The sequence below is a fragment of the Periplaneta americana genome, chromosome 1 (assembly GCF_040183065.1).
Source record: "Periplaneta americana isolate PAMFEO1 chromosome 1, P.americana_PAMFEO1_priV1, whole genome shotgun sequence".
Taxonomy (NCBI): domain Eukaryota; kingdom Metazoa; phylum Arthropoda; class Insecta; order Blattodea; family Blattidae; genus Periplaneta; species Periplaneta americana.
In genome coordinates, this window is record NC_091117.1 from 175197369 (window position 1) to 175213569 (window position 16201).

The window sequence follows — 16201 nt, forward strand, 5'->3', positions numbered from 1 at the left end:
GTTATTTTACGACGCTTTATCAACAGCTTAGGTTATTTAGCGTCTGAATGAGATGAAGGTGATAATGCCGGTGAAATGAGTCCGGGGTCCAGCACCGAAAGTTACCCAGCATTTGCTCATCTTGGATTGAGGGAAAACCCCGGAAAAAACCTCAACCAGGTAACTTGTCCCGACCGGGAATCGAACCCGGGCCACCTGGTTTCGCGGCCAGACGCGCTGACCGTTACTCCACAGGTGTGGACTAGAGCATTCTATCATGGTGTTTTGCTCATGACCTTGCCATTTCTAATGCCTGAAGATAAAAAATAATGACATCCGCAAAACTCGAAGAATATAATCAAATTATTCATAAACACTTGCGTCATCAGCTAAGTTTCGACTATAGAACCTAACGCATTTGTAAATATACCCGGAACTGGAATTCCCCAAGGTGTTGAAGATCCCGACAGGCTATTTTGCAACGATGTTTTTTTTTATTTCAGTAGGTTATTTTACGACGCTTTATCAACATCTTCGGCTATTTAGCGTCTGAATGAGATGAAGCTGATAATGCCGGTGAAATGAGTCCGGGGTCCAGCACCGAAAGTTACCCAGCATTTGCACATATTGGGTTGAGGGAAAACCCCGGAAAAAACCTCAACCAGGTAACTTGCCCCGATTGGGAATCGAACCCGGGCCACCTGGTTTCGCGGCCAGACGCGCTGACCGTTACTCCACAGGTGTGGACTTCAATGTTGTTACGCCTACGATTTTCTATTTGGTAAACCCAAAGAAATACATACTTACATGTAAAATCGAAAGTACGTATACTTATGTAGATACACATTATATTACATTTAAATTCAGAATGCTTATACTAACTGAAGTGTGACCTTGAACTACTGTGTTTCCCCATTCTTTATAAGCGCTGCTGAATCACACGAATGAGCTCGTGTTCGTGTTAAAGCACTTATCGTGTCCTCGACATGTGGCGAGTAGCGTTGTCATATTCCGGAGTTGTGTCAGAGATAGGTTAATGAGTACAGGCCTGGCAGTTGGATCGTTGGCTTCCTGCGATACGGTTGGAACTGCAAGGTAAGTCTTCTGCCTGTTTTTCTTTCTTTTTTTGCACCAGGTGAGTAAAATCAAATACCTTCCTGCATTCCCACCTATTTTGTTTTATATTTCCATAGCAACATTCAGATCTTGTGACGATGAATTTCACGTCCATGTTAAAGTAGGAAATGATTCTCAATTTCTTTTCTTGGATAATCTTTAGTGTTTAGACGCGGACCCAGAGGTCAGGAATAATTATTTAGTACGTACCGTAAACCAGGGTTAGTTTGACCCACTGAAAAACATTTTTAAATGTTCTTTTGCTGGTTTCTTGTAAAAAAATATCGGAGATAAAGCTTCAAATTTTATATGCGAGTGCGGGAACATTTCCTAAAAGCATTTCAACAGTCATAATAGTCACTGATTATAGTACATGTGATAAAACTTAGTTCACAACTGTGGGCCAAAGTTACCTGACACATGGGGTTACTTTGACCCACCTATGTTTTCTCATACATAGCCATAGTAAAATTAAACTGGGACAATGTAATACAGCACCTGGGAAATTGAACTTCAAACTGGCAATATTCTTAAAAATAAGTTTGTCTGAAACATGAAAGATATTTATTTTGAGATAAATATTTAAACCTTTCCAATGTTTTATGCTACAAATCCTTCTTTACAAATAATGTTTACACCAAAAGGTACGAGGTACACAAAGATACATTATATTGATAAGACTGCAAAACAAAATAAACAACAAAACAAAACTACAGATATTTTATATTCAGTTGATGCCTTGAGAATTGTTTTCGAGGGTTTATTTCTTTTCCACAGGGTAAAATAAAATGTTCTTCTGTTGGGGTCGTACCCAATACCGACCAATAGGACTTGCATGCATATAGTCAGCATAAATTCCATTTTCGTGATAACAGCTGCATATAACTGGCTTTCCCAAGTTACACAAAGTTTCCAATAGCCAATGATTGGGTATTTTAATTTCAATGGTCTGACATGACCTGCAAACAGTTACAACGAAAGAAAATTTAGCGCTAGGAATTACTTTGACCTGGGCCAATGTATAGGTTAGTATTCGAGGAGAAAAATTCGCTCCGGCGCCGGGGATCGAACCCGGGTCCTTGGTTCTACGTACCAAGCGCTCTGACCACTGAGCTACGCCGAATTCAATCCACAGTACCGGATCGAACCTTTCTCCTTCAGTGTTTCCCTTTGTGGTCTGACTCCAAGTTAGGCGTCTATGTTGACGTATATGTCTAGTGTCAACTGCCATTGTACTAGGAGCGCGCTCAGTTGAGTGACTTGTTTGGCCGGGATTCCGCAGTTGTGATGCACTGCTAGCTGTGAGAATATTATGGATTTATTAATTTGTTCTACAGAATAATCTCTGTAATGTTGAAAATATTTGAGGAGAAAAATTCGCTCCGGCGCCGGGGATCGAACCCGGGTCCTTGCTTCTACGTACCAAGCGCTCTGACCACTGAGCTACAAATATTAATTGTCAACATTACAGAGATTATTCTGTAGGACAAATTAATAAAATCCACAATGTATAGGTGTTATTTATTTTTAGATAGAAAATACTGTCAAGGTGTTTTACAATAATCAAATATTGTTTACATATCTTGTATTTTGCCAATACTTTGAGCTTACAAATAATACTCTTACTTGAATTTTTCAATCACCGGTATCAGATGGGAAGGAGGAAGTTTACCGGTATCAGATGGGAAGGAGGAAGTTTACACAATATTTACTACTTCTACAACAACAAAAGCCATGAACATTACAGATGTCCAACAAAGGCCGTTATGGACAATCCTGATAGCGGGAGTTATTCTTAAAATATCTGACTATCGTATGACTCATAGGAATGAATGATGTGATGAAACACGCAGTGCGAAATTTTTTTTTAACTTTTTATCGTGTGTGGGTCAAAGTAACATAGGCTGGGCCAATCAAATCCTGGTTTACGGTACTCAAGTACTTGAGAAAGAAACTGTTCCTATTTTTTTCTATTACAGTGTTGAAATTTTTGTGATGCCTAATGTTTACCACCAGTATATTTTAATTTGTTTTACTTTATTAGCAAAAATTTTTATCTTCATTGTTCTAAATACACTTTTAACACTTATATAATCACTGACTAACTTTATAACTTCTTTACTGTGTTAACATTAGGAAATTACCTGCCTAACCAGTTTCGAAGTGGTATTCTTCATTGTCCAAAGCCTAGTCAGAATAATAATAATAATAATAATAATAATAATAATAATAATAATAATAATAATAAAAGTTACATCAGCTTCTTGTCTATGCGAATGACGTGAATATGTTAGGAGAAAATCGGCAAACGATTAGGGAAAACGCGGAAATTGTACTTGAAGCAAGTAAAGCGATAGGGTTGGAAGTAAATCCCGAAAAGACTAAGTATATGATTATGTCTCTTGACCAGAATATTATACGAAATGGAACTATAAAAATTGGAGATTTATCTTTCGAAGAGTTGGAAAAATTCAAATATCTTGGAGCAACAGTAACAAATATAAATGACACTCGGGAGGAAATTAAACGCAGAATAAATATGGGAAATGCCTGTTATTATTCGGTTGAGAAGCTTTTGTCATCTAGTCTGCTGTCAAAAAATCTGAGACTTAGAATTTATAAAACAGTTATATTACCGGTTGTTTTGTATGGCTGTGAAACTTGAACTCTCACTTTCAGAGAGGAACAGAGATTAAGGGTGTTTGAGAATAAGGTTCTTAGGAAAATATTTGGGGCTAAGAGGGATGAGGTTACAGGAGAATGGAGAAAGTTACACAACGCAGAACTGCACGCATTGGATTCTTCACCTGACACAATTAGGAACATTAAATCCAGACGTTTGAGATGGGCAGGCATGTAGCACGTATGGAAGAATTCAGAAATGCGTATAGAGTGTTAGTTGGGAGGCCGGAGGGAAAAAGACCTTTGGGGAGGTCGAGACGTAGATGGGGAGATAATATTAAAATGGATTTGAGGGAGGTGGGATATGATGGTAGAGACTGGATTAATCTTGCTCAGGATAGGGACCAATAGCGGGCTTATGTGAGGGCGGCAATGAACCTCCGGGTTCCTTAAAAGCCAGTAAGTAAGTAATAATATGGAGAAAGTTACACAACGCAGAACTGCAAGCATTATATTCTTCACCTAACATAATCAGGAACATTAAATCCAGACGTTTTAGATGGGCAGGACATGCAGCACATATGGGTGAATCCAGAAATGCATATAGAGTGTTAGTTGGGAGGCGGGAGGAAAAATAGCTTTGGGGAGGCCGAGACGTAGATGGGAAGATAATATTAAAATGGATTTGAGGGAGGTGGGATATGATAGTAGAGACTGGATTAATCTTGCTCAGGATAGGAACCGATGGCGGCTTATGTGAGGGCGGCAATGAACCTCTGGGTTCTTTAAGTAAGTAAGTAAAGCACTTGAGAGACATAGCTATCTTCTGCTAATATACTATTTCTGATTCTGCTAACATTCTGTTCATGGCTAATACTGTAATTGCCTTGAAATTGCCACAGTTAGCACTAAAGCGTCTGGACTTGACTTCCATCATGTTCTGAAATACTGGAAGTACTCAAAGCAGCTGGTATACAGGTTTTTGTATGGGACGTTAACTGAAGAGATTTCCAATTGCGGTTGTTTCAGATGGGATACTGCCGTTTAATTCTGCTCTGTGCATGCGTGCTGGCTATTGCACGTAGTGATGATGACATCTGCTCAAGAGTAAGGTGCGCTGGTGTGAACAAGGAGCAATGCAGCGGAGAGTACACGCCATCAGATCCACAAAATGGCTTGTGCTGCCCCAGGTGTGTCGTTACCAAAGGTGAATCCAGTTTACACTACCACTCCAAGCCGTCATTTTTAGTCGGTTATTTGACGATGCAGTATCAACTAAATTATTTACCATTGATGGAATTGGTGATAGAGAAATGATATTTAACGACAAGACACCGAGGATTCACCATGTCATTACCTTACGATGTCGCCTTACAGTTTGGGAAAATCTGGAGAGAAAAAAACAGCTAAATAGCCGAAGCAGGTTTCGAACCCAAGGCCGAGCGCAGCCACGGATCAGCAAACAGACTCACCTATTGCCTGAGCTACATACCGGTTGCTTCCAACCATCATATTCTGAACCGATCCTAACAACACTAATTAGGCCTATTAGGATTCATTGATACGGAAGGGAGCGAAAATTCTAGAATTACTCTTCCATTACCTAAGTGGAAATTTAAAAGAGTAAACAACTATAGCTTACGTAATACTACAAATATATATGGTGTTTAAAAAGTATCCGATATTTTGGGAGGTGATAGTATCCATCAAAACAAGGAAAAAATCTATAAACATGGATCCTACAACGCATACTTTCTGAGATCTGAACACTTGTTCATAGGATGTGCTCAATGTGACGTCCATTTATGGCAATGCATTTTTCTGCTCTACAATACAGCAGCCTACTAGATAATCGTACCATAGCTGACACCTCTGGCATGGAATAATGATACGTCGCAAGGAATACTGAAAACAAAAGTTTGGTTGCGGATATGAGCGGGGTTCAGCAAAGTTGGTGTTGTGAATTTTCGTAATCACTATTTTTGGGCTGATGAAAATTCCCATGCAGTTGAAGAAACAAGGCATCAGCACCGATTCTCAACCAACGTATGGACAGGTGTTCTTGGCGATAGATTAAGGGTCATACGTGCTACCACAGAGATTAACTGGGGCTCGTTATCACGACTTTCTTATTAACGTATTGCCTACCTTGCTGGAGTATATGCCATGTCAGCAAAGACTACAGATGTGGTTCATGCATGATGGCACACCAGCACATTTTTTCCGCGATAAGCGTGAACACCTGACGCTGATATTTCAGGACCGCTGGATTGATTGGGGAGGCCCCACACCTTGGGCTGCTTGTTCCTCAAATCTAAATCCCCTAGACGTTTGGTTATCAAGAACAACCAGGTCAATTTCAAAGAGAGCGTGATTCCTTACGCCGAACGGCAGAGGAATGCATTGTCATAAATGGACGTCACATTGAGCACCTCCTATGAACAAGTGTTCAGATCTCAGAAAGTATGTGTTGTAGGACTCACATTGATTCGACATTTTTTCATGTTTTAATGTATACTATCACCTCCCAAAATATTGGATACTTTTTTTTAACATCCTGTAGGCCTATTAGGTCGCATGAGCTACTCAAAAACAGGTTTTTGGAATGATCTATCAGGTGAAATAATTCAGAAAATATTCACATGAAAGTGACTGCGGACAAAAACAATGGATATGCAAAAACACAGTATGAATTTTTTTTTCAACATACAGGAGTAATACTGATTACTCCTATGCTCATACCTCTGGTAGGTCTATTTTCTATACAATATCAAGAATTCTAGCATTACCTAAATATGCGATAAATTGGAATCTTTGCTGCAGCCACTGCCATAACTTCAACGTAAATGCTGTGTGTTCACCATTCCTTTCTTATAGTCTTTCAATAAGCGTCACAGTTTTAAAATAAAATAAATTGTATAAACGAAAGAGGTTTATTTATTTAATTACCGGTACTATTACTTTGAAGCACACTTAATGCCATTACCTATGGAAGAGAACATCAGTTAAATGGCCACCGCTGCTTCGTTGGGTTGCGAGTATACGGGTCTTCCAATTTTCAATAACAGATAAACATATACCAAGCTCAATTTAACGAATAACGCACGTGATATTGTTCCTCAGGTCATTAACTGTTTCTGACTTGTTGGGATAAACCCGTGATTTAACATAACCCCATAAGAAGTAATCCAGCGGCGTTAAATCACATGATCTCGGAGGCCGGTTAAATTACCACCACGCGAAATAATGAATCCTTTGAACTTCAAATGGTCGAATGTTTCATGAGCAGTATGACATGTGGCGGCATCTTTCTGAAATCAGACGTTTCTGAGATTCATACCTTCCAATTGAGACCAAAAATAATCCCATATCATAGCCCGATATCTTACTTCAGAGTGCTGCATTGGAGTTAAATCGCTGGCTTGAACTCGGTCGAGTGTTGAACCCTCGAGTGACATACGATCGGTCGTGATACGCTCGTAATAAATAGAAGCACAGTACAAGGTCATCTCACCGACATGTCTTATCTTGTATGGAAGGCGACAGATAAGATACACATATGTTTTGCTCACACGGTAAAAAATAAGGCTTTATTTTCTGCGTTTATGACAAACGTTTAATGGAACAGTCAATGGAACGTACCAAAACAGGAACATGAAGTTATAAATAAAATAGTATGAAAAACTTCGAGACACAGTTATTATTGCTAATAAATAATTATTCACTATTTGATTTACCACATATATAATATGATAGGTCCATACATAGTGTTCCGCCTAAATACTGCGATAATGTAGAAACGTTTTACAAAATATTATTGATATAGCAGTAGATTAATAACAATATTAGTACAGAGATAACGTCACAGAAAATATAATAAAACGAATAATCATGCTGCACAACTGTTACAGACGCAAAGATTGATACCCTAATTATTATTATTATTATTATTATTATTATTATTATTACTACCAGAAAACTTGATACAGTTCTTGCATTGTCGTGATTGTGTTCTCCGTTTATAATAATTACATTTACATCCAATAACATCTATCAGATGTGGCAAAAACAAAATCACTCCTGTGTGGGGGGGGGAAACATTTACCTACAACATTTATATTACATTTTAAAGCACGTTTTGTAGTTGTACTATGGAGAGGTTAGTTAAACACTGCTAAGTTTTGAAATGATAAACATCTATGATGTTACTACACAGTTCATCACTGTAACATGAACGAATGTCTAACGCTCGGCTTATACAGTTCGAGTATTTATCGCTCGTGACAATTTTACCCATCATGCATGTGCGCCAACTATCGGATTATGCTATGAACTACTTGGCGCTCGAGCGAAAACGTCCAATGCAGACCTCTGTCTTACACACACCATACACTTCACATAATGCGCGGAATGCTTGGCGAACGGATGACTTTTTTTAATAATACTGTACATTATACTGATTTCTACGCATTGTGGAATGGTGTAACGTTCCATGCTCATTTGCCAATAACAACTGTAACCATGGGAAAAATATGACTGCTATAGCTTCATAAACACGGTAGCTGTTATATATGTTAAAAGTAGGACACCCTTATTGGAAGAACCTATACAAGCAGCAACCTCTCTTCAAAGGCGTACTCAAGAGCTCTGAGCTCATGTTATGAAGTATGTTACATGCTATATGATGGATTCATCTAACATTAATATTGTTGTATGTCTATTCAGAAACACGCTTTCCTTCAGATAACCCCGAATCAATACTAGACAGGGTTAATATCTGACAATCTTGCAGGCCAATTTAAAAGAAGTTACTCGTACTGTCGGTGACTCAGGAGAAGACGAGAGCGGACTGAGGAGGAAGGGATGTGAACAGATAACGTACGACAACACGTCCAATATTTGTACTGCAGTAAGCGGAAACATTAGGTCTCCTTCTGTTCAACTTAGCTTTAATTTCCATACGCATTGTTACTCATGTTTCCTGCACGAGTAATAACCTGGCTACTGGGATGCTTATCTGAGCGATGTTTATAATAATCAGCAGCGATAGTAAAGAAGGTCACATTCTTTCCGCTCGTTTTCTCCTGAGTAACGGACAGTACGTCCTGCATGAATTTGACATTTCAGTGTTTTGATCTCGTAAAGCTGATAACGCATATCACGAAACATAATTATATAACTTTGTCCATTAACTGTATAACACATTTTGTTCTTAATTGGTTTATTTTTTTACGCTTTATCAACTACTAGATCCTCTAGCGTCGATGGGATTGGTGATAGCGATATGGTATTTTGCGAGATGAGACCGAGGATTCGCCATAGATTACCTAACATTTGCCTTACGGTTGGGGAAAACCTCGGAAAAACACAACCAGGTAATAAGCCCAAGCGAGAATTGGACCCACATTCGAGCGCAAATCCGGGTCGGTATATTACGATGTTCACCGCGTAAACCCAGATAAGCCTAATCATTTTTGCAACCGCATTTTGAAACAAGATATTTTTACATCATGTCATTTCTTCCAAAAAAAAAAAAGTTTCGTGTTATAAATTATCAAGCAAGTGTAATTTCTTTGAAATCTGGACAAAAGGTCATCCGGTCACCTGGACAAAGCTAATAAAAAGTAACTTGTCCGGGTTAAATCTGGACGTCTGGTCACCCTTTTGGTAACATGCATTTATATATCATTTTTGCTTTAAAAATCATACCTTGCAATAACAACACGAGTCCACAAAATAAAAAATGCAGAAAAATAGCCATAAAAAGTATCATCCTGAATTTTATATTTAAAGTAGCCCAATATGAAAGGTTAATATTGCAGATATCCAAGCATTCACAGTTTAAGAGAAAAGTTGTTTTATGTATCTCCTGTAAAATTTTCTTTTGTGGACTCATGTTTATGCAACTATCGATTCAGGTTCACTCGCTCTACAATCTTAACATAATATTTAAAATCAGAAGAAATAATTTCGTAATATTGATATAATGAAAGTACTGTAATTGAGGAATAGGCCCAGTGAGATGATAATAATCGTATGGAGAACAGTATTATATGGGGAACCTTACTAATAGCAGTTTTCCTCAACTCAAATCTTATAAAACCTGAAATAAATTCAACGCTATGGTTACACAGTGACCACGTATTTTAAGCAATGAATGGAAAAGTTAATTATCTCTATTTTCATGTTCTCATTTTTCGTGGCCTATATTTTCAGGGCAAGGAGAGTCCTGCATATCAAACCATCCTGGCATCCAATTTGTCTGCCAGAGCAACTTAAACTGTGTTGATAATATCTGCAAGTAATGGACTAAATGTGAGTGTAACAATAATAACTCATATCTTTAATTTGTAATAAGAAAAGCAATAAAGACAGAGAGACAGATCTAGTTTAATTTTAATCTACCTTTGTTCCTGATTGACCTTATTATATCACCTGAAAGTCCGTTTCCCTGATGTATTTCTTTATAAAATGCATCGCAGGCCTATGTATCATTTCAAATATAAGTTGTCACTGGGGCCGAGGAACATTCACAATCTTTCTGAGCAACACTCAACCTGGCTGAAAGTTATTGGATAAAGAAGCGATTGTAACCAACAGCTAGGTCTACATCAAACATAAATTCATATATACAGGATGGAAGGGAACATGTTACATTAATTTACAGAGGTAATAGATCAAGTCAATGCCAACAATTTTTGTCAAATATGCCCAATAGTTTTGAGAATATGAAATGTAACGTGTTGCAACATTGCAGTGCTCCTTGAGTAAGTGTAACTCCAATTATCAATCCGCAACACTTGCGAGAGGAGAATGTAAGCAAAAAAAGTCTCGTCAAACACGTTTTAATCAAATTACTGTCGATAAATACGTAAAATGTTCAATGAATTAATTACACAAATTGTTTGGTTTTTGGCTTTCTTTATTACATTGTAGGATTTTATTACGTTGTAAAAATTCATAAACGATTATGGAAAACACGGGAATTTTACTGGAAGCAAGTAAAGAGATAGGTCTGGAAGTAAATCCCGAAAAGACAAAGTATATGATTATGTCTCGTGACGAGAATATTATACGAAATGGAAATATAAAAATTGGAAAGTTATTCTTTTGAAGAGTTGGAGAAGTTCAAATATCTTGGAGCAACAGTAACAAATATAAATGATACTCGGGAGGAAATTAAACACAGAATAAATATGGGAAATGCCTGTTATTATTCGGTTCAAAAGCTTTTATCATCCAGTCTGCTGTCAAAAAATGTGACAGTTAGAATTTATAAAACAGTTATATTACCGGTTGTTATTAATGGTTGTGAAACTTGGACTCTCACTTTGAGAGAGGAACATAGGTTAAGGGTGTTTGATAATAAGTTTCTTAGGAAAATATTTGGGGTTAAGAGGGATGAAGTTACAGGAGAATGGAGAAAGTTACACAACACACAACTGCACGCATTGTATTCTTCACCTGACATAATTAGGAACATTAAATCCAGACGTTTGAGATGGGTAGGGCATGTAGCACGTATGGGCGAATCCAGAAATGCATATAGAGTGTTATTTGGGAGGCCGGAAGGAAAAAGACCTTTAGGGAGGCAGAGACGTGGATGGGAAGATAATATTAAAATGGATTTGAAGGAGGTAGAATATGATAATAGAGAATGGATTAATCTTGCTCAGGATAGGGACCAATGGCGGGCTTATGTGAGGGCGGCAATGAACCTCCGGGTTCCTTAAAAGCCAGTAAGTATGTAAGTAGGTAAGTTTATTACGTTGTAACCTTTTTATATCTAAATTTAATATCATGAAGTTTATTTAAAATTCACATTATCTCTTGATTTCTTCCATTTTTATGTAATTACAAAATAGTAAAGAATGTAAATTCTTATAAAACAAAACTATTTCCATTAAAGATTACTTTACATTATTTGATGTAAACTCAAAATAACATTATTACAAATACACATTCAGCAATTCAATCTCCATTCAAGTTATCTTTGAAGAAATTTAAAAAAAAAAATAATTTAGAAAATAAATAATTAAGTTCACAATAATGTTAAGTAATCTGAAGAGTACATGGGAAAAACATGATAAGTCCAAAATTATCGGTTTTCTGTTTTAGATTGCACGTAATAGCTCAGGTATTGTACGAGAATCATTGTCGATGACACAACATATTTCGTTTTACTCTGTCGTATATTCCACAGAGTCATTATTTTTCGTAGTGGCCTGTCTACAGTTCACCACTGCGTGAACGTCCATTGATGCCCCTACGTTTTGTAGTTTCCTCCTCTATTGTGGGTAATATTAAAATTATATTTCGCGCATCGTTGGTTTTGTCGGCCTCTGGTGTAAACAAAATTTATAGTCTCCAGTATTACTTACAATCACATTTTTCATTACAAAACGTTAACGGTTCTTAAAATATGCGTTGTAGTATCTCTACTAAATTATTTTGCTGTGAACATAAATGTATGGAAATGAAACAAATAATATATTATCTAGGCATTTTCAGCTTTTATTTAAGTTTCTGCGATATGGAGTAAATAACTCATCATCGCATGACCATGAGCCTTATTTATGGCCCATTATTACTCCCTAAAATAAAATTACCGGTATGTGAATAAACAAACTTCATACCACTAATAAAATTAACTGTTTTCTTTGTTAGGCCTACTATAAAACCAACTCAAGGAATGTTGAATTTTGTTATTTATATGTATTGCACATGTTCCTATTCATACTTCTGCTGCGGTTTTACTCATAGCGTTTTTGCATTTTCCTTCAGATCTAACAGCATTAAATGGACATTTGGCGGGATTCTCTTGACGTAGGGCCAGTACGGTGCCAGACTTCCGAAAACCTCTTTGTTCTAAACCAGGCCTGCACAAACGGCGCGGGAGAGCCGTCCAAACAGCTCGCCGGAAAGTTACGTCGGAATGACGTATGCCTGCTATAGGTAGAGGATAGTCCACGCAGCTATCTGGTGTAGTGTGTATTATCAGTAGCTATTTCACTTTGCCTATCTACGGCTACATAATGGAGGAATCTAAAAGACGGAAAAGTAATCACCCGGCAAATTCTTTCAATATTGCATGGGAAAATGCTTATTTTTTCACACCAGCTGGAGTCAATACTTATCTGCCACAAAGGTTTGAAAGAAAGAGGAATATAATGCTTCATACTAGTCCACACATAGAGATACGATGGTTTAGTTGGTGAAGATTGCAGTAGAAAAGTTCAGGAATTGAAAGTTGCATTATTACATGAGGTAGGGTACGTTAGAATTTATTAATCTCCAACAATTTAAATACCTCTCTTCAGAGAAAAGGCCAGCTCATTGTTTATATGTTGAATAAATTACGGGATTTCAGTCGTAAACTTACACTTTTCGTAAGTCAGTTTCGGGAAGGTAATATGGCTCGCTTTCGAACCATAGAAACTGCTCGTGATGAAGCCATGTTAAACGATTATGTGCAAATATTAATTGAAATTCAAAATTAATTTAATTCTAGGTTCCAAGATCTTGTCTTAATTTGAAAGAAGTTTAAGGTTATAATAAATTCCTTCAACATCAGTTTAAACAATGTCATACAATTTACAGTGTCATACATAACATTTAAGTGTTCTTAAATGCGATAGGCTCAAAATTCCGTCACACGGGCGATGCTGATATAACCTCGGCAGTTGCGAGCGTCGTTAAATAAAACATAACATTTAACGATTTACAGCTTGAACTTATTGATCTTCAATGTGACCTGAGGGCTAAAGACCGTTTGAATAATACTACTAGCCTGGTTGAGTTTTACAAGACTAAACATTAGCAATAATATCCACGACTACACAGGCTGGCTGTGAAATTGACTGCTATGTTTGGCTCAACATTTATATTTGTGAGCATTTCTATCATCAAATTTAATAAAGACAGGCATCGAAAATCTGTAACTGATATTTCATTACGATCAGCTGCCAACAGCATAAAACCCCGTTTTTATGTACTGATAAATAAAAATATGACAAAATGATATTGTACATTTAAGTAGCTATAGAATTTGTATTATTTCTGCAAAATAAATATTTATTTATTAATCAATAATAGTTTTGTAATCACTGAACGCGAATTCATTTTATGAACAACATTTGTGTACATTTTGTACGAGATCACCCCTTCTTCCAGTCCACCCTGTTACAGAGCGCAGCCAATATCTGCATTCCGCTCATGAGCTGTGAGCCGGCTCGGAGAGCGCAAATCTTGTGGAGGTCTGTTCTAAACGAAAGTCGAAGCCATATGAGTGTCTAGCTTTCAAGCAACGTTAAAAGCTACATACCTTAGCAATTGCGTACATCAATTATTCTCAACCGGGGGGCAGCAATCTTCTGGGGTCCGCACAGCAGTTAATGTGCACCCACGAACAAAATAAAAATTAAAGCGCGGATTTCTAAGCAAAATGCATATTCTTTTACACAGTTTTAAAGAAAGGTTAGACTTCGTAAGACACACTTAGATAAGCAATTTTAACTGTGTCTGTTAGTTTGCTTATAAATGCTTATTTCGCAGGAAAACGTTTTTGCTTACTTAATTTACTATTTTTAATTAAAACAGCATATTTTACCCAAACTGTAATTTTAAAAGTGCATATCCCACTCCTAGCCGTAAATTATCACCGATTCCCTTTTTTCATTGGCTAAAAGAAAATTAACTTCAGTCGAATACGTAAGAAAGCAATGCTAGGGTATGACCCAGGATGTTGTGAAATAATACTGCGTAGTTCTAATTAGGAGAGAACCTTGGGATTTCCCACCAACTTCTGCGACTAGGCAGAATAAAGATGTGGATCTTATTGTTTTCAGCGTGAAGAAAGTGTTTATAAAGTCACCGATTAGAATTAAAAAAATTTGTGAACTCCTTTCAAATTTGTCTTTACCTCCTCAGCCAGTTTTAACTCGATGAGAAACCTACGTGGATATAGGCTGTGTCATATCTACGCGGAACATTTCAGTGACGTGAAAAATGTTTTGAATTCCCTAAATGCAGAAGATGCAATTAGCATTGCCACAGCCCACGAATGTTTTACTAAAAACGTCATCCAAGAAAAGATTCAGTACATCTATAACCGTTCCTCCAAAATTCCCGAAATTTTAAAGCAGTTAGAAGCTCGAAATAATTTTATTCCTTGGAACATTCACTTTCTCTGATAGACGAAATTTCGGTAACAGAAATTTCAGAAACACGTGGGGTTTCAAAAATTGCATTCGACAAACTCAGTCAGGTATTACAGAAAAATTCCGGCTACAAAATACTGTGTCAAATTCCTAAAAAGCGTTCTGGTAAGAAACAGATATTGAAGAGGAATTCACCGAAGAACTATGTCGCTTTTCACATGCACCCGTGACGTCATGCTACGTCGAAAGAACATTTTCACTGTACAAATAATTCATCACTGACAGACGCAGGAGCTTCACACAGGAAAATCTCAGGATGAACATCCTTGTATATAGCAACAGTCTTCAATAAGGTAAAGTTCTACCCTGGATCATATATGTAACAGATAACTCATCGCTATGTTAAAATCGGCAGCACTTTGAAGAGAATAACCGTCAGGAACGCCACCCGTCCGCCGTAAACGAACACGAGATGGCAGTACAGTCGCTAATGCAATTCAAATGGGAATTATGACGTGACTCCTTATGTAACAACTAGATGGCAGCGTAGTAAACCTGACAAAAGCTGTTAACGTCAAAGCCTATAAGGCCGACCTATCTGTTACATATATGATCTAGGGTTCTACGAAACAAATAATTTATCATATTTCCGTGTATTCGTTTTTACTTATTTTGGTGCTTATTTTCACCATTTTTCGTGCTTATTTGCTTGTTTATTTTACTGTTTGATTGTGCTTAGAAATCCGGGCTTTAATAATAATATAGGCCTACTGTATTATTATTATTATTATTATTATCATTATTATTATTATTATTATTATTATTATTTTGTATATTTGGAACTAAGAGGGATGAAGTTACAGGATAATGGAGAAAGTTACGCAACGCAGAACTGCACGCATTGGATTCTTCATCTGACATAATTAGGAACATTAAATCCAGAAGTTTGAGATGGACAGGACATGTAGCACGTATGAGCGAATCCAGAAATGCATATAGAGTGTTAGTTGGAAGGCCGGAGGGAAAAAGACCTTTGGGGAGGCCGATACGTCGATGGGAGGATAATATTAAAATGGATTTGAGGGAGGTGGGATATGATGGTAGGGACTGGATTAATCTTGCACAGGATGGGGACCGATGGCGGACTTATGTGAGGGCGGCAATGGACCTCCGGGTTCCTTAAAAGCGATTTGTAAGTAAGTATTATTTTGTAACTTGACTCAAACTTTAGAAATCACTCTTTATCTTATTACTCGCTGCGCGCTGTTAGTTCTTAGGCGGATCAATAGGAATTTCAAGATTCACCTCTTACGTCACTCACAGCA

At 37.3% G+C, this 16201-nt stretch overlaps 1 long non-coding RNA gene across 1 annotated transcript; it reads left to right on the forward strand.

Annotated features, from left to right (window-relative positions):
• Nucleotides 1-918: 918 nt before the first annotated feature.
• Nucleotides 919-10101, forward strand: LOC138704440 (uncharacterized). Its single transcript, XR_011333348.1, has 3 exons — nt 919-1074; nt 4747-4924; nt 9934-10101. It is a non-coding gene; the product is annotated as an uncharacterized lncRNA (long non-coding RNA).
• Nucleotides 10102-16201: the final 6100 nt, after the last annotated feature.